At 40.4% G+C, this 27,824-nt stretch overlaps 1 long non-coding RNA gene across 1 annotated transcript; it reads left to right on the top strand.

The window, feature by feature from the left end:
* Positions 1–180: 180 nt before the first annotated feature.
* Positions 181–26,011, top strand: LOC136022409 (uncharacterized). The gene is made up of 3 exons (XR_010616157.1): positions 181–249; positions 6,852–6,989; positions 25,649–26,011. It is a non-coding gene; the product is annotated as an uncharacterized LOC136022409 (long non-coding RNA).
* Positions 26,012–27,824: the final 1,813 nt, after the last annotated feature.

Genomic DNA, 27,824 nt, shown 5'->3' with positions numbered 1-27,824 from the left:
CTTACATCCCAGCTGTGGCAGGCATGAAGTATTTATATTGAAAAAACCTGGTGCACAAAACCTGAAAAGAGGCACCATTGGTAGGTAATTCTTACCTTAATAAGGGAATTGCTCTCAGGTGTGTGTGGGGTGGGAGGTAACATTGGGTTTTCCCCAGTGCTGTTAAGATGCTAGGAGTGATCTGCCTGTTGGGTTTTGCTCTAGTATACTGGTGGGATCTGTGGTATGGTTGCTGTGCTCTTCCTGTGGGTAAGTTCATGAAGAATTTGTAGGGTGTTAAATATTTTTCTTGGTTCTATCTCCTCTTGTTTTTTCCCCCAGATACTTGCATGAGGTGTAAGAGTAAGTTATTTGTGTAGATGCAGAGAGAAGCCTGTGTTCTGCTTTGTAGGAGCCTCATCTGAGGCAGAGATGTGATATCAGGAGCCTGGGGTGGGCAGTGGGGTTGCTCAGAGGCAAAAGAGGCAGGGATGACTGGGGTGGTCTGTGGAGAAATATCTTTATTTTCCTCATGTGTTCAGATTTGCTGAAATTAAAGGTAAGAAATCTGAGTAAAAGGGGCTTCCTTTAGAAAGCTGTATTGTTAACCTATGAACTTAGTATCCTAGAAAATCGTGGTATTGTTTCAGGAGTCAGAGGAAGTTTTGAAAGGTGTGTGGGTAACTAGAACATCCAGAACACCAGAGGAGATGTTGCACTTCTCCCCTGGGCCATGTGCTAGTCTATGCTGGGAGCTGGGAAGAGGTTTCTCTGTGGGTCAGTGTTAGGTCTTCTCTGTACTGGCTGTGATGCCCACAGTTAAAGGGAGCAACCACCACTGGCCCTGTTTTATCTGGCAATTTTTTCTACTTGTGGCAGAGACCAAACCTCAATTGTAAGGTGAAGTCTTTGTGCTGCTAAGAAAAAATTCACGTTAGTTATATTCTTCAGTTACAAAGCACCCATATCTGTAACAGAGGTTATAAAGGAGCTTGTGAAGAACCATCCCAGAGCTTTTCCCTGCCCAGGGAGCTGTGGGACTGTCTTATCGGCAGGTTCTTTCCTTCTCTTTATTTATTCTTTTCCCCTCTTTTTTCTTCCCTAGGTTTCCATATTCTTGTTTAGGCATAGGTTTACTGTGTCTCTGATTTGATGCATGAATAATACACTTGATGGGGTGGAAGTGTGTATGTTCTTTTTTCCTCAGAGGCTGTATTTTGCCCTCATTGGTGTTCTCTCCTGGGCAAATATCTTAGTGTTATGGACAGCTTAAAAAAATCACATGGAAATTGCAAAGTAATTGTAGCAAGAGAGTGAAATACAGCAAGTAAGAAAAAACGAACATTTTTCTGTAGGTTTCTCAGTCACAGAAACCCCATGCTTTTAGTGAAGAAATACACAGCAAGAAGCAGAAAGTAGCAGGGTTTTTTTGTGGTTTGGTTTGTTGGGGTTTTTTTGTGTGTTGTGTTTTGCAGGTTTAAGTGTTTTAAAGTTAAAAGAAATCCTTATAATGAATGTACGGAGTAAAATGAGAATAGTTTATGTAAGAACAGTTGTCCATTAACATTGACTTTTGGAAAGACTTTCACAATTACATCACAGTTTGTATATGAAATCGCTTGCACACCTGAATGCAGATCAAGTCTTAGAACATGTTGAGGTTTTTTTTCCTTATGTGGTCTGAAAATGTCCAGTGAAAAAAACCTTAAAAAATGACCACACTTGAATGGTGCCAAACTGTTCCAATCTAGGTCCCTTGATTTCAAGCTGCAACATTTAGTCTGTTGTTTTCGTGTTTGTTTTGTTCTGATTTCTGCTGTATTGATTACTGTTAGCTCACAGTAAGCTAAAGCTGAATGCAAGTGTGTACAACAAGTTTTGTCTCCCTTCACAGGCTGCAAAGTAAAGACATTTTTTTGCCTAATCAGATCAACCCCAAAGCATTCTTATTACGGTGATAATTCAAAACCAGTATCTTTTCGTGGAAGTATTGTACTGTATAACACTGCCATAGTGTAATTTCACCTATTTTTGTTGGACTTCTGTATTCTGATTTTTACTTTTTAAAGTACTTCAGCATATGATAATATTCATATTTTATGCAGGGGAAGAAAAGGCTTCAAATAACTAATTTTCATTCTTTAAATCACAAGAGCAATTTCTGTTATAATACAGCAGTTAGAATTGGCTATAAATCAAATCCATGCTAATTATATTGGGTGTGATTTAAGGAATGTAATTCCTATTATTATCATGCTTAATAAAAAACCCCTCTGAATTCTTCCTGTGCATGACTATCAGATCTATCTGCTCTGAAGATTTTAGTTTCAAGTCTAACACACATTTCAAAATAATTAGTATTTTATTGATCTTCATAGTAAGCTGTATTCAGTTTGAAGCTTAACTTGGGTGATAAATTTTAAAACGAGGTGACAAGAGTCTTATTAGATCAAATGCAGACTAAATGCTCCTAAATGGGACAATTCCCCTAAATCATTAGGGATAGTGAATGTCAGTCTCTTGCCCTCTCACCTCCCTTCAAACTTGGAGGATGGCTGATTCCAGCATGTACTAGGAAAAATTAATTCAAAAAGCCTATGGAACTGGATATGCAGTTTGACACTAGTCATTCAAAAGCAAGAATTCCTAATGTAAAATTAGGGCAGTAAAGTGGCTTTGTCACAGTTTCTTGTCATGCTGATACTCCAAACAAACACACTGCATAGTACAGAGAAAAGGCTTTTAAAAAACCCTTCTTTCCCTTAACTTCTTGTCACTGATCGGCTATGACTGTGTGCTTCTACCTATATGACTCAAATTATACTTCTTTTACTCAGATTTTAAACTCTAACAAGGTGAATTTTATCAAACATGTTTTTGAAAATGATACAAACAAAATGATACTCTAAGAATGTTAATATTTGAGAATGGTTTCTTCCCTTTAAATATTTTTTCTTTTCACACATCTTTTTCAGATACATTCAAATGTAATTTGAATTAAAGCAGATTCTGTGATGAATTGCTTTCATTAGATAATACAGAGTAAACTTCAGCAGGCTATTTTAGCATTTTTATCTCTATCAGTGCTGTAGTTCAGGACATAAATTAGCATCAGATCAGACAATTCTCAAAGCATTCAGTTTCTAAAATCAGCATTCTAAACCAGCTACATTATTTTTATTTTTAGACATTAAATGTTAATCTTGTACATTAATTTATTGGGGGAAGCAATAATATAAACATTGTTTCAGCCGCACAGATTTTTACATTATACTTTAGGATTTCACACAAGGTATATAAAGTGTCTATTTTGTCTCTCTGTGTTCAGTCTGAATTTAATATTAATTCCTATTGAATCAAATTCTTCAAAGTCTGTAATAAGCTGATTCTTTGTTGTTAATTTTAATGTGGGTGAACTTAATTTTTCAGTGGACAAAGAAGCTTATGATAAGTAGTTGTGAAGTTAAATAGAAAACCCAGGGAGCAATATTTATGAAGAAGGGTGGCCAAATGCATTTAAAATGCAGACTATTTAAGACATTGCGAACCAGTAAATCCTTTCTATTCTCTGGTTAGCTACAGCAGCAGCTGGTGATTTTTCAGTTTACAGGTACAGTATCAGTAGCATAGCATTTATTTTGTGACAAAGGAATATAAGTTGCCTTGGAGATTTTTAATTAACTCTTCTCCTGTAGCTCTGCCTGCTTATCATTTCAGTAGTTATTTAAGCTTCACATCAGATTTTGGATGTTGTTCTTCAGAAATGTCTTCTTAATCTCCCCAAATTAGCATTTCAGCAAAACAATGTTTCCATAATGCACCATTCATTCCACCTTTTTTTTAAAGGTACAGTTAGCATTTACAATCATTAATTCAGCCTTGAAAAGTAGAGGAATCCTAAACAGGGGAACCTGTATGAATTCTGCAGCTCAAACAAATGACTATTCTTATTCTGAAGAAGAGAAATCATGGTGATTACTTTCCTACCATTAATCAGACTAAGATACTTCTTAATCAGTCTTTCTGATTTGTTCTTGTCAATAAATTCAGGTGGTTAAATAATTTTTTGAGGAATTAGGATTGCTCAGACTATTTAATGCTGTATTATCAAAGAAATTTACCTTGCAGAATCTTCACTTGCTTATTGCCATTTTGGAAAGGCTAATTCTCTCAACCAAGTGGGTAAAAAGATGCATCTTTTTATATACATAAAAATAAACAAGAATAAAGCTGGAAGAGACAGAAAGCACTGCTTATGACAGTCACATACCCAGATGTAGAAATTTTTTCCCTATACTGTTCTTTCTAAAAGTATGAAATTTACTATCATCAGACCTGTTAATGTCATTCAACTAGCAGCTGGGCTTTAGGGGCTTCTGGTTTTTTTTCAGCTGAATTATAAATGTCATAAATGCTTCCAAGAATATAGAATCGGAAGCCTTTTCTACCCTGAAAATGGAGGGATGAGTTTAAGCAAATATGATTTACAGATACAGGGTTAATGCCATAAGCTAGAGGGAGCTCCACCACAACGAAATACAAAGATTCAGCTTCATTTATCAATGTGCTCTCCTGGCTTTGTCTGCTTCTGAACATAAAAGACCCAGTTTTATTGCAGATATTATCTACACCATTCTGTGATATGAATGTTATTGTTTAAACTGTTGCTGAGACATAAAACAGCTGAAACCCTCTACCAGCACCATATTTATGCCAAGCCTTTTGATAAATACACAGTTCTTTTTGTTCACCATCACTGTCTTTGTCTTCATCTTAATATTCAGCCATCTTTAATGAAAATGCATCCTCTATAAATCCAGGGCACAGATATGCTTCAGGAACTGATCTTGTACCTTTAATTGTGTGAGTTAATGTCCATCAGTGGTGCAAAAATTCTGGGCAAGCCCCAAGCTCAGTGTCTGCAGATCCTAATACCCTCCTGTTTCCATTATTTCACAGTGCTCTTTCCAAAGTAATTTACACCACAAATTCACACTACTGACAATCTCTTTTATTCCAAAAGCCTGGACTTTTAAGGAATGATCAGCAAAATGAGGTTAGAGTGGCCTCCTTTTAAATGAACTGTGGCTATAACAATAATAACCTGTTTTCTTCTATTGAGCATCTTGGAGACAAAGTAATCCATTAATAGTCCCACTAATTTTCTAGTAAGCTTGTTACCTGTTCCATAGTATTGGCTGAAGGACAGTATTTGTTCATTATTAATTTTAGACACAATTTCAGTGGAAGAATTATTTGTATTTTATTTGCATCTCTGCCTCACCTCTGCACTGAAATTTCCTAGCCTACATTTGAGGTCCTTCCTTCTCACTTCCTGGTCCTTGATCTAAGCAGATGGTATTGCTCTAGTCATAGAGATAATAAGAAAGCACCTAATATCTTCTCATTGATTTTTGTTAATGAAATACCACTTCACAGAGAAAGCAACAGCTGAAACCATCAAGGCTGGGTTGTGGCTGTGTGAATGAACTTCATTTTTGTCTATATTGGGTGTGTAACTCATAGTGAATCATTTATTAAATGAATTTGGCGTCTTTCCTGTTTGTGGAATACCCACAAGCAAATTATGACCTTATTTCACTTTTTTGGAACCCATATTATTGTTTTCTTCTGTGAATTTTAAAAACTTTCAGCTGTAATTGACCGACTCTGTCCTCCTTCTCCATAAGCACAATGAAATGTGTTTGTTGGGCACAGTGTTGTTCTATTGGAAAATAGGAATAAGCTCTCCAAACAACATTGCTGCAAATGTTTTCTTGGTATAAATTTAAAATTGCCTAATGAAAACCCTTGTGTTTATCTAGCTGCTAGTTAGCTCCTTGTACCTGTAAACCAAGTAACTGCAATCTTAATATGTAGGCGTTAATCTTAAATGTGATTTGTTTTCTATGTTTAATGTTTCTTTTTCAACTTCTGAAGAATGCCTGAATGTTAAAGGCAGGATACCTTTGTCTCCTATATCTTACGGGAGACATGGACTTATTTCTGCTCTTTTTAGAAGTTGTGGCAAATTTACTGAGTTGTCCCTTACCCATAGCTATATAATCGTGCAGTATTTTTTATGTCTGTGTGTTTTCAAAAATCAGTGTAAGAAGAAAATGTGGCAAAAGCCTAAAGTGAGCATATGAAGCCTGAGTTATGAAAGTTCTTTGAGAAACTGACAAAAAATGGAAACTTCTCCAAAACGCTTAAAAAAAGAACATTAAATGATAATTCACTTTTGGATTGAGGCTTTCATGGTGGAGGTACCACCTCTACACCAGCTGTTTGTAGAGTGGAAATTCAAGTGTTGTGTTGCACTGATGCATTTTCCAGCTTCCTGCAGTGGCTGTGGTTGCGAGATCAGCACAGTCGTTTATGACTACAGAAAGAAAAGTAACCTCCATTCAGCATGGGAAGGGTGCTCCCCATTACTGAGGATGTGTGTTTTCTGAGGATCCTCAGTAAGACTAGTTGTCTCACATGAATGGATCAAAATCTTTTAGAAAGCCTATAATTTAGGAAGTTTATGCGGAGAACTCTAATAACACAATTGTCATCACCATCAGATGCTGTCCCTCTGCAATTACTTAGGATTACACTGCATAATGAAATAACAGTTCTGCTTTGCAGTGTTTTCAGGAAAGAGGCATTTGAGGCCAGATCAGTAAGTTACATATAGCAGATCCATTTTGTGTAACAGGTTTACAGTATTTGTAGAGAAAAGAAATAAAAGACCTACCATGGCTTGTCAGGAATATCAGCTCAGGAACTGAGGCACAAGTACAATACAGCATTAGAATTAGAGGCTTTTCTGTCTCTTTATAGGTTTTTAAACTTTATTTATCAATAGAAGTCTCTTTTTTTCCCAGGGGAATTTCCTTCTGCATTGCCACCAAGTCAATCACCTGGAAGCAAAAAGGCACACTCGTGTTCTGCCTTGTTACCACCCTGGCCATACACCTGAATATCTGCAGTACAGCACCAGTTTTGCTGAGGAGATGGCAGTGGTGAGTAAACTCCTAGAAATTTCTGTATGTCCTACTTCTTACATGACACTTAAAGGAGAGCTGCATGCTTCATTTGCAGTTCTTGGGTAACCTGTTGTCTTATATTCACTGCCACACCCGGTTACTTTGATAAGCAAAGTAATACCCTTTACCATGTTAGGGAAGCTTAGATGAACCATCATTTCAGATGGGCTCCTGTATGTGAAAGTAACTGAGATTCTAAGAGTTACAGATTTGATATACTGATACGAAGACCCTTTCATTTCTAATTGAAAACACAAACTGAATAAAATGTTGTTTTAGTTGGGCATCTTGTTCTAATCTGAACTGATAAGAGTATTCAGACTTAAGTAGCTTAGGCTGCTATCAAAACTGATCAAATGGATTTGCCAATCTAACCAACATCTATTCATTCTGAAACTCCCTGAATTCACCTGATGCTTCCTTCAGAAAACATTGTTGCCTGCAATTAGCACTGTAGATTTTGTGATGCTGAATTTCCCCTTGCTTCTTTGTATCTTTTGAGCTTTAAGTATTTGCTAAATACTAGGAAAAAAGCCTGATCAGAGCACTGCAGGTGGAGGGAAATTGCTTTACAGAAAGCAGTTATTTTGGTACCTGGCATGGATAACATTGCTGTCCTTGCCCATTTCTCATTAATAACCTGTAAAGGGCAGAGACTAAGCCAGGTCCTGATCTATTGGAGAGTCGGTCTTTTTCTTAACTTTAAATTCATTAACAAAAGCCACAGTTCAGCAGGGTGTAATCTAAACCTTAAAACAATAGGAGAAGAACAATAATGCCTTTCCTTGTCTTTGGATCCCCATTGGTAGTCTCAGCAGAGAAAACATTATGTTTGACCTCACTTGCAGCACTGTCAGATCAGAATAGCAGGGCTGAGCTTGATTCAGACCTCTGCTGACACTGTTGATTATGCTGTGGTATGACAATGATTCTAAATTAGATCTGACTTGGATGCCAAGGAACAAACAGACAAAAGGCTAAACCAGTTTCTGTAGCTGTCAGAATATAAGGAGAGCTTAGACTGCCCTTTTCCGGTCTCTTACTCTCCCTACCAGCTCAGGGGAAATAAGTAACCCATAGTCTGGCAAAGCCCTCACAAACCCTTAGCGTTTCACCTTGGAGGTAACAAGAACCTCACGAGGCATCTCAGAGCGATGCTTCAGCCCAGGACAGTGACTGCTTTGCTAAAAGAGGGTGGTAATTTTGGCTGCTGAAGAGCTTTAGGATAACCCCTTACTCGGGTGAAGCCCAGAAGGTTTCTTGACCAGAGTTCAAGCCAATGAAAAACATTAAATGCCTGCTTAGTGCGCTATGTGTTAGGAGGAGGTGAAAAGGATATAAGGCTCATGGCATTAGTTCCTGAATTGTTTGGTGATCCTGAGTACAAATACTAGGGAGTAACATGTAATTCTTCTGGATTTATATTATATTTGCTATCCAATTGCAAAGTAGATATGATGCTAAATGGATATGTAGATATGATGCATAATAAAATGATATCCTGTTTTGGAAGCCTTGCACAGTGGAACCTGAACAGTTAGAAAAAAAACCATATGCAAGTCAATTCTTTTGTTGTTGAGTGAGAAGGAATAAAAACCTACAATATGCTTTCATTTGGGAGCAGCCCTGCTTTCTTTTACTTGTCAGTACCATGGAAGGTGTAAAGCTTCTGTTGCGATACCCTCACTGCATGCTATTTTTCTGTGATGTGATACGACAGCTCCTGTCCCAGGAAAGAATAGAAATATCCATGTATGGTTGATGTTGAACCAAAGACAGGGAACACTCCCTGCCTCCATAACCGTAGTGCAGTTGTGTGCTGGTTTGGATTTCTACCTTTGTTTTCAGCCACCTGGGAAAGAAGTGGTGTGTCCATGTTCCAAGTATGTGAAAAGTTTGCTACTCGGTGGGGAAGTAAAGGTCAGCATATTCCCAAACATCAGCTGTTCTGGAAAAGATAGACTTTTTTACAGGGAAGGTCAGATCTTGCCTACCTTATTCATTACTGATTCTGAGTGGGAGTCTTGGCTTAGTAAATAGCACAGGGTCAGGGTCTGCTCACAGATGGGACCTTCTGAATGCTGAGCAGTACAGTTCTGATAATGGGGGAAGGTGCTGAAAGTTTTAGCAGTGATGTTAGTGACTGCAGGGCCAGTCTTTATAGTTGCCTGCATATGGGTCAGATCTTCACCTTGGGGGGGGGGGGGGGGGGCGTTAATGGAAAGACTATTATCTGCTTCAGTGGGCTCTGGAGCAGGCTCTGGATGAGTGGCAGATCCTTCTCAATAAGTATGCAAGAAATGTTTATCCTTCTGAGAACTCTGACTACAGAAGTGGTGTTAACTTGCAGGTCAGGACATTTGTTTCCAGCAAAATGCCTGAACTTGTTTCTTAAAGGACTCTAATTTCTGTAACACAAAGGCAAAATACTTAATTTGTAAGCATCCTCAAGGATCTCACAAGAAAACAGGCTTCTTAAAGTATTTTTTCTTCTCTCAATTTGAAATAAACTTTCCAGGGTAAGTGTTCTAAGAAAAATATTTTTGGGGTAACAAGTAGCAAAATAAAATTGATGTTTTCCCAACAAGTCAGGGCTACCCACAGAAATGTTTACTAACATCTGACTTGAGACTTTGTAATTGTTCTTCTGTATAGCCTTAAACGTGTAGTAGAAAGGAGAATTTCTCAGTTCTGTGCCTTTGATAATCACTAAAGTCTTTTATCTGAAGAATTCTCTCTTGAAAATGTTTTGTCATTTTATTTGCTATTTAATATTAAATATTTCAATATTAAGTTATTACTGGTTTTATAAACAAATGTGCAAGAAGCAAATCTTAGAATATGTTACCAAAGCCCAGGAGCTAGCTGTCATTTTGGTGTCACAGTAAAGAATGGCTGGAGGAAGCAATGCGGCCTGAAAGGCTTTCTAAAAGGTAATTTAGAGGTACCTGTTTGACAACCTTCAGTTTGTTTTCTGAGTTTGCTGAATAGTCCTGCTCAAAGCCTTTGTGAGCTGCCTTAAAACAGTATTAGAAGCTTTTAAACTGTGTTTGTTTCTTTGGCATATATGATACTGCCTTTGCCTTCTGATACAACCACTTGGGATGCAGCCTCATAATGCAGGTTTCCTGTCATACTGGCACCTAGCAGGTTGCCATAGTGACAGACATAAGAAACATTACTTCAGAAATGTTGCTTTATTACAGTTAAAGTGCATTTTGAAGAGGGATCAGATTTCAAGTTACTCCCTGTGTTTTATATAGGAATAAGCAGAATTACTGGCTTCTACTAATTAGAATTAGTTTGAACCTGCACATCTCCCAACATACATTCAAAAGTACGTTGCAACGTTCTGTATGTGCTTTCCACCACTTTTAAGTAAAATAGGCCAGTATTCCTCTCTTTCTCTGTCTTAGCACACGCACAAATGCACTTTGCTGCTTTGCTACATTCAAAACTGCCTCCTTTTTCCAACAGTCTGAGAAGTGTTAAGTCATTGCTGCCTTTGACATGCTCTGTCTTTTATTTATAAATAGCATCTTCAGACTCCATCGATTTTGTTCACATTAATGTAGAAAAGACACAGAGGGGGACATCTGGGGAGATTTCTGAAGTATTCCTGGCTATGTTGTGTTCCAGCAAATTAATCAAATAACAAGCATTTTGTAAGCAGCAGAGCTGCCTAGCAGCCCTGTGCTGAGCAATCTCTCAGATCTAAGATGGGCTTCCCCATGTGAACACGAAGCCCATGGAGATTCAAGCTGAAAAGCTCATCAGCCGTCCTCTCCCCCCGCAGTGCTGCTCCATCACACAGCTGGGGCAGCCCTGGGGCTATCAGCATCCCACCTCTCCACTGATTAAACCTATCCCCACCATTTTGCCTAATAAATAAGATGAAAGGGTGCTCTGGTGAGGGGGAGGAGCTGGGGCACAGCTTAGAAACAGGTGAATTGAAGGTTTGCAGCAGGAATGTTCAGCCCCCCGAGAGCTCTCTGCCATGGGCTCCCCTTCCCCACAAGGCAGATGACTGAGATGTTCCAGCAACATTACCTGCCAGCTAGTGAACAGCACTCTGCTCTGAAGCACCACTGAGAGGCCTGAAGTACTTCCTTTTAGGTATTTGGAAGCGTTCATTTAAGTGGATGTACAGTGCTGTACAGGATGGGGCTCTGCTCATCCCTCTGAGAAGCAGTTGCATTGCAGTGCACCTTGTGCAAGTAAGCATGAGTGCAGAGAAACGTTAAATCTACACCTTCTTGAAAGTTGCACCTTTCCATTCCCTCTTAATCAGTGCATTTCTGTACACAAGTGGTTAAGCAGTCAAACCAGTTTGAAAGTAACACTCATACCTCATGACCATTGCTGACTATGCATTTAAAAACTTACACCACAAAAACCGCCCATGTTACTCCCATGTCTGATAGTTGTCCTGTCCAGAAATTCCTTCATAGAAGAGTTGGCAATTGTTAGTACCATTGCGATTAGCTGATTGACTTCCTAACATAAGAGGGATACAGGGCAGAAAGATCCTACTACTTTTTGAAAGAAAGCTTTGTTCTTTTGACATCTTTTACTTTCTGTTTCAAAAATTCATAGGCAGAAGTTACTTCTTTTGTAGTAGATAGCAAAGGCTAGAGGCCATATTCAAATCCTATGCCCTTGTGCATCTAGTTATAATTATGCTGATAGTTCATACTAACAGTATAGTCAAAAAGTAAAATGTTGATTTCGAGCCTATCCAGCACACTCCTTCCAAAACATACTGTCCAAGTCAGATTCCTTCATAAGAGAATAGCCTTACTGTTCTAACAGCTCCTTCCTTCCCGACTGCTGTGACCCCTTGTTCCCTGGGTTGGGAACTCTAATGAGTTACTCTAAAACTCCCCCAGTGCACCCCATGCCGTGAATGTTAATGGTGTTCCTATTACAGAGATTAGACTTCTTATTTTACTTCTTGCTCATTCCTCATCTTTCTACTTAAGCAGACATGACCCTATTTCCATTTATTTAACACGGGTCTTCAATTACTGAGACAAGCAACAAGCATTAGCATTGGATGAATTCTTGTCTTGCATAATTTTGTTTTCCTGCCCATCAGTTAGTAACCGGGCAAAGAGGTAGATTAAAGTGTAATGTTCCAGGTGTGCTATGACACTAGAAAACAGTAAAAATTAACACAGAGGAAGGCATCTCTATTTTCTCATCTCAAAAATATTGAACCTCTCTTCTATTGAAACTTTAATAGTAAAAATAAGAGCAGAAACCTGGCATGGAGAGCTGGAGACCACAGCTTCAGTTTCCACAGGCATAGTGGTCATAGTGGGATGTGTCCACAGCTGTGATTGTAGGCAACCATCAGTGGTTCCTCTGAAGGGTGGTCCATGATTTGAACCTTTTTGTGAATAAGGTGGACCCAGAGGCAAAGGGAATAATTTACTGCAGCTCGTAACAAAGCCTGCAGAAAACCTGTATCAGAAGGAGTTACAGCATCAGCTTGCCACAAAGAGCAAAGGGTTTGGCATTAGGAGGGATGAGGCGGTGCCCTGGCTTTTCTCAGGTGTAGGAAGTGGGCTGAAAGGAAGCAAAATGTGACAGACTTTATCTGATGGTATTCTCTATACCCTCATGCAAACATTGTCTTTTCTTCCCTTATATCCCTGTATGAAACCACACACTTGTGGTTTGCTGTGTAATTAGTTTTGGTGCCGAGAGAAGACAAGAGAACTTCTTGTTAGATGGATTAAAGGGATCTGTGCTCTCCACGGTTTGAGTGACAAGAACCATGTCAGACCAGTCTGCTGTCAAGTGAAAAAAAAGTGACAGCGCAGTCTGGGCAAGACAAGTTCTCCCACTCTGTGAGTGGCAAGAGGCAGGCATAAACTAGCCCTGTCAAAGAGCAGCCACAGGTGACTGGGTCAAAACAACTGGGGCAGAGCAGATAGAAGTCAGTTCTGAAAACAAACAGCATGATTCCTGCTTGGCTTAGTTAGAGCTCTCCTGCTGAGACTTGTGTCTTCCTATGAGGAAAATCAGAAAATGCTTTCAGGTCAAAAAGGAAGAAGGGGAGGAGGTTGGCACCAGCTTTGGACAAATATTTTCTAGGCTGCAGCCACCAGTTTAGAACAGTGTTTACATGTAATAATAGTAATTCTTGTGTAGTAAAAGAGCATGGAAGGTAAAACATTTTGAGAAACACAGAGTTCCCTTTGATTGTGGTGCAGCACCAATGTGTCTGAAATCCACTGTACTGGGTTCAGCAGTAGCAGTCATTTTTTCCCTTTCTTAGTAGCTGGTGCAGCGCTGTGTTTGTTGACTTTCGGCCTGGGAACAGGGCTGATAACACCGATGTTTTTAGTTGCTGCTCAAATGTTTGGTCTGACCAAGGACTTTCTGAGCCTCATGCTCTGCCAGGGAGGAGGGGAAACTGGGAAGAAGCAGAGACAGGACACCTGACTCAAACTAGCCAAAGAGGTATTCCATACCACAGCACGTCATGCCCGGGATGTAACTGGGAGTTACCCAGGAGGGCACTCTCTGCTTGGTTGGGCTCGGTCAGCGGGTGGTATTGTACTCTCTTCCCTTGTTATTTCCCCTATCATTATTACTATTGGTGGTAGCAGTAGTGATTTGTGTTATACCTTAGTTACTAAACTGTTCTTATCTCAGCCTGTGAGAGTTACATTCTTTTGATTCTCCCCTCCACCTCTCTGGGAGCCAAGGAGGAGGGAAGAAAGTGTGTGTGTGGGGGGAGAGTAAACTGCGTGGCTGACTTGCCAGCAGGGTTTAAACCACGACATCCACCCTCCAAGTCCATGAACAGCTGAAGCCAGAATAAAAGAGGGGAATAAGTGAGAGATTCCCTTTTATTTTTCAGTTCCTGAGAGTTCTGCTAAAAACAAATGTTGGTTTCTTAATCAAGCTTATTGAAAGGGTATTGTCCAGGATAGTTAGTTCCCAGCTTCACAGACCAACAGCATGCCAGGAGTGTCACAGTTATTCAATATCTATATCCTTCAGGTGCTGCAGAAGTAAGCTGATGAGGAATGAATGCTCCAGATTTGGATTAATAGAATTAATTCTGTGCTGAAAAAAACCTTCCTCTTCTATGGAATTCTACCTTAGTTCTGAAACTAACAAACAAATCTTCCTTTTCCATCTCTAACCTGTATAAACATATATACAGTTCAATGCAAATTTTACCACGCATGAAAATCAGTTCATTGCAATTACAGGGTAAAGAACAGCTATGAAACAACTGGTGTTTGTTTAACAGTTTCATTCCAAAGGATTGGAAAAGGGACATAGAAGCTCTTGCTAGTGCAAAGCATGTGCCCACCTGAGAGCCTTTCCATTTACTTTACAAAGCACTAACACAGCAGCTTTCCCACAGCCCGAGGAGTGTGCCCAGCTCTCTGCAGGGCAGCTCCTTGTGTTCTTCCCATACACATGTGCAACTACAGGCACAGACAACTATATCAAATATGCATCTGTAGCTATAAAAGCATCAATAGTGCTTGGGCTGCAGATGTGCTGTGACTATATCTGACCATGTGGACCAGCATATTCTCATTGTTACCTTACGTTCTGCAGATCTTTGTGATCTTTACCTGTTGTGAATCATATTATACCCAGACTGTCAGCTCTTCAGGGCAGCTAATAATGATGGCAACATCAGTTTAGATGGGCTCATATGTAGCTGAAAGATGTGTGCCAAAGCAACTGTTGTGAAATGTATAAGGAGTAATAGGGCAAGAAGGGCAAAGAAAGAGATTTAAATGCTTTACAGAAGAATGAACAGCTGTGTAATACTAACGCAGGAGATGAGGAAATAAATCATTTGGTGATGATCAGCAAAATAATGGCATGAAAATAACCAGCGGAGTGACCACAAAACCAGACATGTGCTGAGGGTGAGGCTCAACATAGCAGCATCACAGCCATTTGATCAATGGTAAAAGTGTTGAAGTTGAGAATTGCATGCAGAGCTGTCAGGGCACATATAAGCCATAAAATCTACAGTCTCTGGTTAAAAAGTGACAATTGTCTTTTTTCTTTCTTTCTTTTTTTGCACCTTAATCTGACTCTAAAATGTGGACAAGTTCATACAAGAACATCAGAGGACCTAGAAATCATTAATCAACAATACCTCCAAGCTATTATGCTTAAAAGTGTCAAGACAAAAATCATGAGTAATGATTTTCTGCAATATATTTTCACAAATTGTTATAAAAAAAATACTTAGATCATCTCTTCTGGACTGCAGTTCTTTCCTGCCTGAAAGAAAGTAATATATTAAATAACAGTGATATCTTAATGCACAGATAAAAAATGCAAAAAAGGGATGGAAGATCTAGGAATAAGAGCTTGTCTGTAGTGACTCGGAGCTCAACAGCAGCAAGGAGCCAGTCTGGCACGTTGACAATGACTTTCACATGTTAGTTACAAACCAGAGGAGGGCTTTTGCATTCATTTGCCATGTTGTGAAGTAGCCTAAATATCAAGAATCAGGCTTTTAAACTGTCTTGCAACTCACAGAAGCCTTTGAAAAACTGAGATTCGTGATGGACAAGTGCCACTAGAAGATCTTCATGAACTCTTAGTGTGTTGGGTTGTCTACAATTTAAGAACATCTTTCAGCTTTTCTGGCCAGGAACTTTAACTGAAAACATGCAGGTATCTGGTATTTTCCTGTCGCCTAGGGTATTTGCAATATGGTGATGAACATTCAATGCTTTGCATAAATCCTGCTTCTGTTGCCTCCTTTTTATCATCAGAAAATAGAAGTTCTTATTAAAATTTTCCTCACTAGGAATTCCTTCATTGCATTTGAGATAAACAACTCGGGAGAAATAGTATCATTGGGAAAGGTCAGAGTGGTTGCTCTGGAAAACATCTTAAAAATATCTTAAAAAATATATTGGGATAGGTCAGACAAACTTTTCAGAACTCAAATAACTAGGCAGTTGTCAGCCTGTGTCAATTAAATGATTTTACATTTATGTTATCACCTGAAATAACACTCAGTTATTAGTATTCTGTGTGTTTTAAAGCCTGCAGTTTCTACTCTTAAAACATAGCGCTAGGAAGGAAATGGGGCAGCTAAGAAGCTGTATCTGGATGTAGCCTTTCATGAAGACCTGACTGCATGAGGACAGTGGGTTTGGAGATGGGGTAGTAACTGTCTGCTGCTGGTCCCATCCTGGCCAATGCTGCCATCCCCAGTGGTGCGGGCACTGCCGTGACAGTGGCCCAGGCACAGACTGGCAGCCACAGCCTGATGTGCTGCACCCCTGGGGAAGCAGATGTGTGTGCACAGTGCACACAGCCATGCCTGTGGGAAGCAGCCAGGTCCCCCCTATGGGATAAGCCCTTCACCGGTGAGCACCCTGAGGGCTCCTCCTGAACGTTCCTCTCTGTGAAATGTCACTCCTTCACACCATACTGCAGTCAAGGAACCCACGTCCTTATCTTGACATTAAAGAAATAGATTTAATTGTCAGTCCTCTTAAACAAGCGTTTAATTCCATTCTGGGGGAATAAAGACACTCTTAAATAATTGAGCGGCTGAGAGATTGGTTATTTCTGTTTTCATTGCCCGTATTGATTTAAGTGTAGTTAATCCTTTCAAATACCCATGTCACACGGGGCCTGATGGCTCTCTTTAGGGCAATATTGTTCCTCTGGCTAGATTATTTGACATCAAGCATTGTAATGTCACAATAAATCCTTCATGTGGGCTGTTCTTTTCAAAGAGAAGTACCAGATGGGGACTTTGCCTCTTACATTAAGCTCTTGGTTTTACTAGTCAGAAGTTGGGCTTGTGAATAATTTTCATTAAATTTTCTTTTGTGCCTCATAAAAGCTACCTCTGCAGCACTGACATTAAATAATCAGAAGCCCAATTAAACAGGCATGTGGACATAAAACAAACCAAGGTGTTCCCCTCACTGCAAATTAAATATAGTTGTGTGTAAAATAATCTCATTTGGGATATAACCCAATATAGAGCTTGTGGAATGGATTTTACAGACAGAAGTGGGGATGGCTGAAGCCAAGATCCAACAGACATGTTTTACAAGTCTTTGTGACTTTTCATACTTCTAGTTAAGTCCTACATCTGTCTGTCTACCTTAAGCTCCATTCAATCAGTTGACTGATACTCCACTTGTTACTTACAAATGGATCCAAATGGACCCAATAAATATCTGTTCTCTGAAACTTCCCTTGGTTGGTGCAATCATCTAAAGCACACCTTTACTGTGCTTTTCATCACCATGGAGCCTTTAGAATAACTGTGGCATTAGCTGACTGAGGAAAAGGAAAAAGCAGAGTAATGTATGAATTACCCTTGAAGCAGATCTCATCTTTGCTCACGTTGCTCACAGGGGTAACTGCTGTATGAAAGAGTTTTTAACTTTTTTGCTTTGCTTGTCTGATCCTCCCTTGGGTATCAATTGTATTCTCTGCATTCCTTCTTTGGTTTAGACTTCTTTTGAGAATATTTAATGATCAACTGGTAAAAAGCCTACATGGTGTTTCTTTGGCTCTGTCTCCAAAGAGTTTACTCTCTAACTACTGAAAATAACAGCAGGAATCATAGAATCACACAACACTGAGGTTAGAAGCACCTCCAGAGATCATCTAGGCACCTCACGGCTCAAGCAAGACCAGCTAGAGCAGGTTGTTTGGGACTGTGTCTAACTGGGTTTTGATTATCTCCAAGGATGGAGACTCTGCCACCTCTCTGGGCAGCCTCTGCCAGTGCTTAACCAGTCTTACCATAAAAAAGTATTTTGTTATGTTTAAATGGAATTTCCTATATTTCCTGGGTGTATTCCTCCAGGGGCACAATTGCAGAGAGATCATTCTCCAGGGTCTCCATTTACATTCACCAGTCTGTAGCACTTGTTTCTATTGCATAATAGTCACTTAGAACATTAAAAATCCTTTTTTATTTACCTGAGTACTAATGTACTCCATGAGCTCCAGCAGGAGCTCTGAAAGTTCATTGACAGCCTTTCTGCTTCGAGCGTAATTTGCATCCATGTTAGCTAGTTCTGAGCCACCCTTGTTCTCTGGCTACGGCCCATATCTTAAGCTTTTCCACCCACGAACAGGCTGGGCTGTTGAGATGCAAGAATAGCTGCAAGTAGGTGAGCTCAACAGCAGGCAAGAAGATTTATGGTATTTTCCTTCCTGTGGTAATTTCGTGTGAGCTGCATTGTGCAGGTAAGAAGCAACAGCATGAGAACTCGGAGAGGTGCAGCCATTATGTACCTTTTCCATGCCACAAACAGACGGCATTCAGTTATCAGTGTAGAGTATATCCTAGTATCAAGGATCTTAATGCTACCTGCACCAGCAACCTTTATATCAACCAAGGAAAAGTGGTTATTTATTATACGAACTTCTGCTTTTATTATGGCTTTTTAGTGATCAGGTGTGTATTTGAATTCCCTGAATTTTATGCATCACCTGGATGCACCTCATTGTATAACCTTTACTGACAAAAAATAGTTTGGAAGGAAAGGAAACAGGGAATCACTGGTAGCATTCAGAACACTCTAGAGCCTGTTGGATTGTCCTGAAAGACTGCCCTAAGCAAATCCAAAGCAGAGGGGAGCTAGTAGCCATGCATGACGCTGGAGTTCCTTCCTGACCCCAGTTCAGGCAGAATGCTGTTTTTCTACATCTCTGAGCAGTGAATTTTCACTTGGATTCAGGAGGTAGAAATGTTTCTACATCTGGAATTAGAAGCCACTGGTAAAACCTGAAGGAACAATGAGCTCACATTTCTATGGACACCTACCAAAACATAACTTGGTTTTCCACTTGAAGATGAAAGGAAATTTTCACAGTTAAAATGCAGCTACTATGTATTTGTAGCTGCAGATGGACATCCTTTTCCTTTATCCTCACAACAGCGAGTGTTGAGCAGTAGGAAAACTCTTGCCTGGTGTTTTTGATGGTTTTGATGTATCCGAGCCTGTCATTGGTGCACAACCTCCATGTAAAAGGTCCCCTCCCTTTTCTGCCCTTTGAATGATGTTTCCCTTCAGGGGTATTCTCTAAAAAGTCAAAATATGTGTTCCGTGTGGTGCAGCGTACAATAAATGCTGTGAACTCCTCCCCTTGAGCAAGCTGAACAATCCCTGCAGACCTGTGCAGGCATCACCAGCCCATTCTTAATATTCCAGAAGTGACTTTTACAATTGGTCTGGTTACATGGTATGCTGTGTGATGGCATTCTTCATCTGAGGCAAGAATGTACTGCTGAGCAGTCAGACAGCATGTGCATAGGAAAAATCACTATCACTGGCAAAGCACAGCATGTTGGTTTGATTGCACTGAATTCACTAACGTCAGAACAGGCATGGGAAAAAGCTGCTGGGTTTGTTCAGTGCCCTAAATTAACATGCTGAATGGGACAGTGAGCAGAGACGTACCTTGAAGATGATGCAGTGTTGAGATAGTCAGGAGCTTCACCTTGTCTGGAAATCTTCTCAGGATGGATAAAGTTACCACACGCATATCACACCAGATTCCTGCTTTTCTTCCACAGTATTGCTAAGGCATACAATTTTACAGAATCTAGAACATTACAGGGATGATCCTTTTGCCATAGCACTGCATTTTCATTCCCAGCTGCACAGGACAGACAACATCTTTCGTTCCCAGTTTTACTCTGTTACTTTGAGGGCTGAGGATGACTTTCAGGATTATCTTCAGATGCAGGATTAAGACAGACTTCAGATTTCAAAGGTATAAAATGGTCTCCAGAAATACACTGAGGTCTTCAGGGAAGAGAGATTCAGGAAAGGGAGGATGTTTCATATAGTATTAAGCAATATCTTTTCACTGACTACTTTGACAGTGGATCTAGTTCCTAAGAGTTCCACAGCAAATACAGTTTTCCTTATATTGACTCTTTCTGCATGGAAAGTGGACACTTGGGCCTGAACGCACAAAGTATTACAACCCCAACTTTTCACACCTAACTCGGTGGTGAACGTACAGAACACTGCCAGCAACAGAAATGTGTAAATTCCTGGCATGTGTGAGTGTACAAGCTGGACTGTGAAGCTCAGCACAGCCCACTGCTTTGTCCTTGTCATCCTTCTCTTAGCATCTCTGCATTAGCTTTCCCTTCCCTCTTGTCACACAGGCTGCTGGTCTACTTGGAAAGTTGTCCTCACGCTACCAATCTAACAATAAAAATATGTTCTCCTTCTTCAGCAGGAGCAGCTTCCATTGTCCATACATTAAATGAGGTTAAAATCTGTTCCTTCTAGATTGATAGATGTCTCTCATGGCTGCCCTTCTTACTAAGTAGGAAAATAATGTCCAAGAGCAAAAATGTGTTAGAACAGACAGACAAGGAAGCTCTGCAAACCCAAATAAGTTTGTGGTTTAGGCTTTGGTTTTGTGTGCGAGGTTACAGGTACTCATTACACTTGTGGGTTATGCCAAATCAGTTCACTTCTGTTCACTGAACAGATTACATAAAGAATTGACATCTGTTGCTTGGGGTATTTACAGCAGAGTGATATGCACAAAACCTTTTTTTCTTTACCTATTGATTGCTATCCTTCCATTATCTTGCCACATTGCTGCCCTAAGCTCTTTCTGGGTGGTCATAACAGATCTGGGATCTGCAGCGTGGCACGGATAAATGTACAGTTCAGCTCTGTCTTTCTAACGTACATTTGATCACTGGTTTTCCCACTTAATTTTAAGAAATACATGTTACTGTCAAATCCTGTCCTTATTAAGTAAGAGTTTACATATTTGATGCATTTTAAAATGACATTTTTAAGAAGTTTTCTTAAGATTATAATGGAGACAGTCTGTCAAGAATGCAGTGAGCAGCAGCAGAGGGGAGCATTCCAATGGCATTACCAAGGCCCTGTGCAGCCGCACACCCAGCACGCAGGCTTGGCTTCGTTATGCCTAGAGGTGTAAGAATAGCTGTGAACAGCTAATAAGAATCAATGCTATTGGAGACATCTGTTTCAGTTTTCATTTTTCAGTGTTATTAGTGCTTATTGGTACAAGGCTCAGGAATGCAGCCAATCCCTTTGAAGTGAAGTGTATTGTAAGGCTAGAGGCATTGTGAGCCTTGTTGATGACCCTGTGCGTAACCTTTCAATTAAACATCCGTAATGCACGGAATGAAAAAAGACCTCCTTAAAAGAGAAGAGTGGGATACTGAAAATCAGATTGCTGGCATTTTAGTATTCATTTTGGGGTTTAGAAAGTAATCTCCAAACAAATAACAGGTTCTTTAATTTTTCAGGATTCTTTAGTTTAAAAAAGAAAATCTGTGTCTCCATTTCTGTTAATATGGCACTGTTTTTTTAGTTATTAATGTGTAATAAAAGTCCTTAATCTGTGCCCAGTACAAGCAACCAGAGAAACCAGAGAAAAGGTCTGTTTGCCCTAAACCTAGAAAATAAGATAGAGACCAACCAGAGCTGGAGTCAGCTGCCAGTTATATCCTGTTTCCGTCAAAAACCAGCCTTCCTCACATGATGTTCAAGCAGCATGATGCAGCTCTGGTACCTGGCGTGTTTTAGTTAATGAGACCTAGTGCTGACTGAATGCAATATTGACAAGTAAACGCAGGTGAACAGAAGCAGAAACAGCCTTAGGGCATGAGGAAAAGCAGAACGGTAGGTGAACAGTGGCAGTGGTACCTTCGTCACTGTTCTCTGCTTCCCATTAGCAGTGGGAAGAATCAGCTAGGAGTTTTCAACAATTGGTGTGAAGTCTGAACTCATTAACTTGTGTTTTTTTCATAGAGTGATTAATACAATTACTTAATTGTACTTACATGGAAAGAGTTACAAATACTACCAAAAATCAAAATGTAATAAAAATGGGCCAAGAGGGAGATGAGAAAAGTGGCAGAGGTTAGTTGGCCTCAGAGATGAGACGTTACAGCCTACACGTAAGTGGGAGAGGAATTACTTAGGATCGTAAAAGCAAGAATGATGGAAGGAATGAATAATTGCAAACCTTGGGCTGGCAGTGAGCTCTGCTGTGCTGTGAGAAAGTCTCATAAGCAGAGGGTGGAGTACGTCACTAAGGACATTTAAATCAACTAGAACAAGGTAGAGTAGAAAATGTCTCCTGAACAAAATACATATCTTACTCCTTTGGGATGAGATACAAGATGTTACAGTGCCAGTAAGTTCACTGTGTGTTTTACAATAGGCCACCAACATTGCTGCTGGGATGTAGTTTGGCCTCAGCTGTAAAGAGGACAAGAAGAGTGGCTTCAGGGCTGCCAAGCAAGAGTCCTGACAAAGCCTGCTCCTGAAACCTCCTGTGAGACTCTGATGGTCTCCCGTGGTGCAGCAGCATATGTATGTGTGTAGAGAAGCATCATCTGGGTGTAAAGTCTTTTTGGCTGTCTAAATAGGGCCTTCAGGGAAAAATTTACAAGGGGAAGTACATGACTAGAGTGGAGGCTCAGCAGTGGTACCCCTGGCTCTGCTGTGGTGCCCTGGAGGCTAGCATCCTCTGGGCTCGTGCCTGTGCTGTCATAGCTCATATTTTCTGCAACGTTTACTGACTCTGAGAACATGTGAGCAGTGATGGATCAGTTCTCTGCCCACAGCTCTACCCAAGAAACGTCTTTTCTGATGCCTGAAGTTTCCCTGGGACATGACACCGTGCAGCATCCACCTGCATCGTGTTTTATTCGTGCTATTCAAGATGGACATAGGCACTTTCATTGTGTAAAACACCATTTTCTGCCCCCGTTATGTGCGCAGCCTCCTTCTGAGGCCAGGCTCTTCATCCCAGCCCATAAAACCCCCTGGTAGATGCCTGCACAATGCTATGCAGGGACAGCTTTGGTGAGCATCAGTAGTGTAAACTTAAATGCATCCTCTGGTTTCTGTCAGAAAAGTGACAGACACTATGGGAAACTAATACGCGTTTTAAAGACCTTGTTTTCACAAGGGCATTACTTCACTGAATAAAATCATGTATTTGCACAGTATTGTTAGACCCTCGCCCACCCTTGTTTAAAATCAGAGAATCAAGGTCAATGCTTACATAAATCCATTAACTTCATCAAATTCATGGAAGTGGAAATGGAAAAAGTTAAAAATTGCTTTTAGCAACTCCTTATGGGTTTTAGATGGGAAGATTTTCAGCACCATTTAAGGCTATGCTTGCAAAACTCAATGTGTTTGCTTCCCGTATGTATGTGTGTGTTCTAGAAAATGCCAGCTGTTACCTGCTGGTTAGAGATACGCAACAACACAGAATGCATTTCTATTATGCTGCAGATAGAGATTTAGTTAAAAGCTGTCCCTGTTCAATGTGTGTTTGCAAGCACCCTTGAATAGCAACAAATCAAGTAAAGCTACCAGAGAAATTTTTCTTCATATGGAAGGAGGAATCTATGATATTTTTAATGTTTTAGACACTGCTGAATTGCAATTTCCGAGTACAGATAGTGAGGACATGTTTTAAGCCAGGGATGCTTTCTCTCTGATAATCCATATAGGAATGCACTTACATTTTCATCACCTGATGACTTGTTGCAAAGCAACACAGTGGCACATTGGGAGAGTGGATAGAAATGTGGAACAAAGAAAACTAGCCCACCATGAAAGTGGAAATAAGAAAACTGCACATTCCTATGCCTGGGGCTTCTTCGCACCTCAGTATCCTTAATTATGTTCCAGGGTATTTTGGCGTTCCTTCTATTTGCGTTTAGATCTTTCATCAGGAAGTTAATGTTCTCAGAGCAAGTAAGATCTCAAACCCCATAAATCCTAATGTTTAATACGTTAACGATATAGAGATAAGTATTTAATTTTGCTTTATGCATGACAGAGAAGCCAATGACAAATAGCACTGAGTAATATTTATGAGTTCCATGCCTGGAGGAATAATAAGCACCTTAAATTATTGTAAATTCTGACAAGGCACATACATTGAAGACTTTATAAAACTTTCTGCATGTAAGTACAACACTGCTGTTTTCTCTGCCACAGTTCAGCTCCTGCTACTTCCAGCTGCTGTGATCACAAAGCAGTATCTTCCCAAGCCAGAGAAATTTGTGGGAATGTCTCTGACTGTCCTGCTTGACGTTGTTCTGCCCTGCAGAGCCCAGCTATATTCTGAAACGTGCCATTAAAAGGGCAATAAGGAAATCTGTTTGAGTGCTAAGGAAATCACTTAAGGTTACGTATATCCGTCATGGCTAGAAACAAAATAGTGTTCTTCTTTCCTTCTTTTCTTTCAGTATTTGTGTATTAATATTACATGTGCAACATCTCCCCCTCTGGAATACAGGTTGCAGTGCCTTCCCACTTATAACACTGAGGCAGGCTTCTTTACCAGTGAGCCAGTGGTATCTTCTAGAAGCATCAGGAAGCATCTAGCACCTAGTTTCAGGAAAATCCAAATTCCTATACATTTCAAACAAAGAACTGGTAAAGCTTTTGTATGCATTGCTAACTGTTCAACTTCACAAGTTTCTCAACGTTTAGCTGCAGTCAGCAGCAATTCTTGAGAAAATGGGACAACTGTGCCAGCCAACAAATATTTCATAGGCATAGAATGTTTGCTTGCTGAATGACAGCTGGAGGAAGAAACCTTACACATCCATGAGCACAGCTGTAATTTCTGTAAGCATTTTAGAACAGTTCAGCAATGAAAAATCAAGAGCTATAGGAACAGAAGATTAACTAGCAAAGGAAATCTCTAGGAAGCCACCTAATTTCTTTTGGATTTACAACTGGATCTTACAATTGGATTCAAAAGAAATCACAAATGTACGTGAAGGTATCAATCTGTCTGGCTGTATGTGTTTCCTAATGGAGGCAAACTGAATCTGCCTTGGTAAACAGAGAAATGTGTATAGATACTAACAAAAGAGGATGACAACCTTGTGTAAAATGACACAGTTGTCAGTTACTATCATTAATGCTAACTGTACACTGCAACAACTGAAAGAAGTTTTCCAATGTACAATTTTAAGAGCATTGTAGTCAGGAATAGCTGCCAGAATGAATGGCAAGTAACCTGTGCAGGAATAAAAATTGGGTTTTCTTCTCTTCTAAAGAACAAAAAGGAAAAAGAGAAAGGGAACAACAGAGAACTGGCTACTTTAACTCAAATAGTTTTTCTTTGAAATACATATGTAGAGCAGAGGCAGTGATTGGCATGTAAATGGGCATAATTGTGTGACTGGGTTTCATGACATCATTTAACCAAGCATGATGAAATGACGCAGGGTAGGAGGTGGGAATTTTCCTGTCTGGAATCATGTTTAGACTAGTAGAGAGGTAGTTCCCCCATTTCTAAATACCGTGTCATACCACTGACCTACTGCACTACATCAGTGTGAACCCCATGCAGCCCATAGACTCTGCACAGGAGATGAACAAGACGTATACACCAGGATATTCAAATCCACTTGCAGAAGTGTTGTGCTGGCAGAAAATGTAGTAGTAGAACCAGTGTCCCAGTCCTGCTTGGCAGGACTCCCTCTTCTCCTCCCTCATAGTAAAATCAAACTGTTTGTTCAAAAAAACAGTAATAAAACAAACCTTAACAAAACCCCACAACAATTCCCCAGAGCAAGCATCCCTTTTCCTCTTTTCCTTAAGGGCAATTTATGCAACCTATACCTTGGATGGGACCTCTTCCAACAGAAGCTGAGTTTTGTTTTTACTCCGTTAATCAGGCGTGGCAGGAAACTGTTACCAGTTGTGCACAATGCATCTAGTTTCTTCCCTTCTCTGTTCCAAATGTGCTTGGACTTATTAAGGTACAGAAGACTTTGAGAAATGTGATGTTGTGGGCTTGCCAAAATAAACCACAAGCAATGATGAAGCAATAATGTATTTAACAAAGTGTCATAGAAAAGACAAGCTGCAGAATGTATTTGCTGGGCTGCTATCTGCACTTTACTGTCTGCAGCTGCATAAAATAGGATCCTTGTATTTACTGAGTATGTTATACACACAGGACTGGCCCATGAATTTACCCAAGTTCAGGTGCTTCACCCAGACCCTGATTTGGTTATAGTTCTTTAAATTCTGATACTAGCTGTTGAAAATATGTTGGATAGAGAAATATTTGCTCACGTCCATCCTTTGATAACAGCAACAGATTATTCTTGCCAGTATTATTAGAAGAGGATGTGAGCTAGATGTGGCCATGGAAAGAAGAAAACCCCCTCAGTTCAAGTGCCATTTCACTTATGCCAGGACTCAAGGCCGTAAACTGCCACTTGCAATAGAATCCTAGGATAAGGCATTTAATTCTCCTTTTGATTTCCTGTATGGTTTTTGTGGCTATTTGTTCCAAAGGAAGATACTGACCTTTGCCAAGGGGCAACCTCATTGCTCTCTAGAGCTTCCTGAGGAGGGGACATGGAGAGGGAGGTGCTGAGCTCTTCTCCCTGGGATGCAGGGACAGGACATATGGGAATGGTTCAAAGCTGCATGTCAGGGAAGGTTCAGACTAGATATTAGAAAACATTTCTTTACCTAAAAGGGTGGTCAAACCCTGGAACAGGCTTCCCATAGAGGTGGTTGATGCCCATACATATCAGTGCTCAAGATGCATTTGGACAATGCTGTTAATAACAAGATTTAACTTATTCATGCTGAAGAGGTCAGATGGTGGGACTAGATAATTGTTGTAGGTCCATTCCAACTGAACTATAATACTGTCTTCCATTCTGTTCTGTTCTATCCATCTGCCCACACTGCAGTGGACCATCCTGCTGTGTGTAAAGCTGTGTTGAGGGGACACAGGGGAGAGGTGATTTCACAACTAGCCATAAGGCTGCAGGTGGTACCAGGGCTCCAGACCATATTGCACACAATGTTGTTGGTGATGTCTAGAAATTATGACCGCGTCTAATCAGTGAAAGGCAATTGTGCCTGCTATCTGATTCCTGGGGCAAATCCTTCACCTCCTGCTGTCATGTCACTGCATCCACATGTGTGAGTGCCCTGCTGCTAGTGCTGGTAATGCCATACCAGTGCTGGAACCCAGGAACCAGGTTTCTAGAGGGAGATGTTGATGTCCAGGTCATGGTGCACAGGTCCTTGTAGTGCTGATGCACAGAGGCACAGTGAGACACGATTCACCACTTGCTTTTGATATTGCAGTGAGATGAATGGTGCAGCAGGGGTTTGAGGGAATGGGCTGAGGAAAGCAAGAAGGACATGCTACTGAGAGTATTTAATGTTTCAGTGTGCTGGCTGCTCAGCTGACACAGCAGCATACACAGCCTCCCCTCTCTGTTTGTTGATTTGTTTCCACATTTGGTGTCTTCCCATTCAAGACCGGTTTCCTAAAAATCAGATAGAAATAAATGTATCTAATTCTAAGAATGTATTTTTTAGTACAGTGGAGACTGGCTGTCTCTTGCCAGCTCTTGCTATGTTTTGCATTTTGGGTGAGAGATGTACATAAAGGGTCTTGAACAAATAGTAGCATTCTGTTGCATTCAGTGCCCATCTGTAACTCATTTTCAGCTCATTCGAAGGCTTGAACTAATGAGTGTGCTGAGGACACTCAGAGCAAAAATAAAACAAAATACAGAAAGTTGGTGAAATGCTGTTTTTCTTGGCAACAGGAGGGAGCAGTGACTACCACAGGGAGATGCCTGGTGAGCAAGGGAATCATCCTTCCATCACTGGTGGATGAGCACCAGTGTGGGAGTGGGACTGAGAAGTGGGTGAACCCCATCTCAGCCCTGTGCTGGAGGAATATGCTGCCAGCTACGTGTCATGTGTTGTGTGGGGACATGCTGCCCCTGGGTGCCCT

This window comes from Lathamus discolor, chromosome 15 (genome assembly GCF_037157495.1).
Source record: "Lathamus discolor isolate bLatDis1 chromosome 15, bLatDis1.hap1, whole genome shotgun sequence".
NCBI lineage: Eukaryota > Metazoa > Chordata > Aves > Psittaciformes > Psittacidae > Lathamus > Lathamus discolor.
The sequence above is the reverse complement of the archived record's forward strand: the minus strand, read 5'-3'. Positions and strand labels throughout refer to the sequence as shown.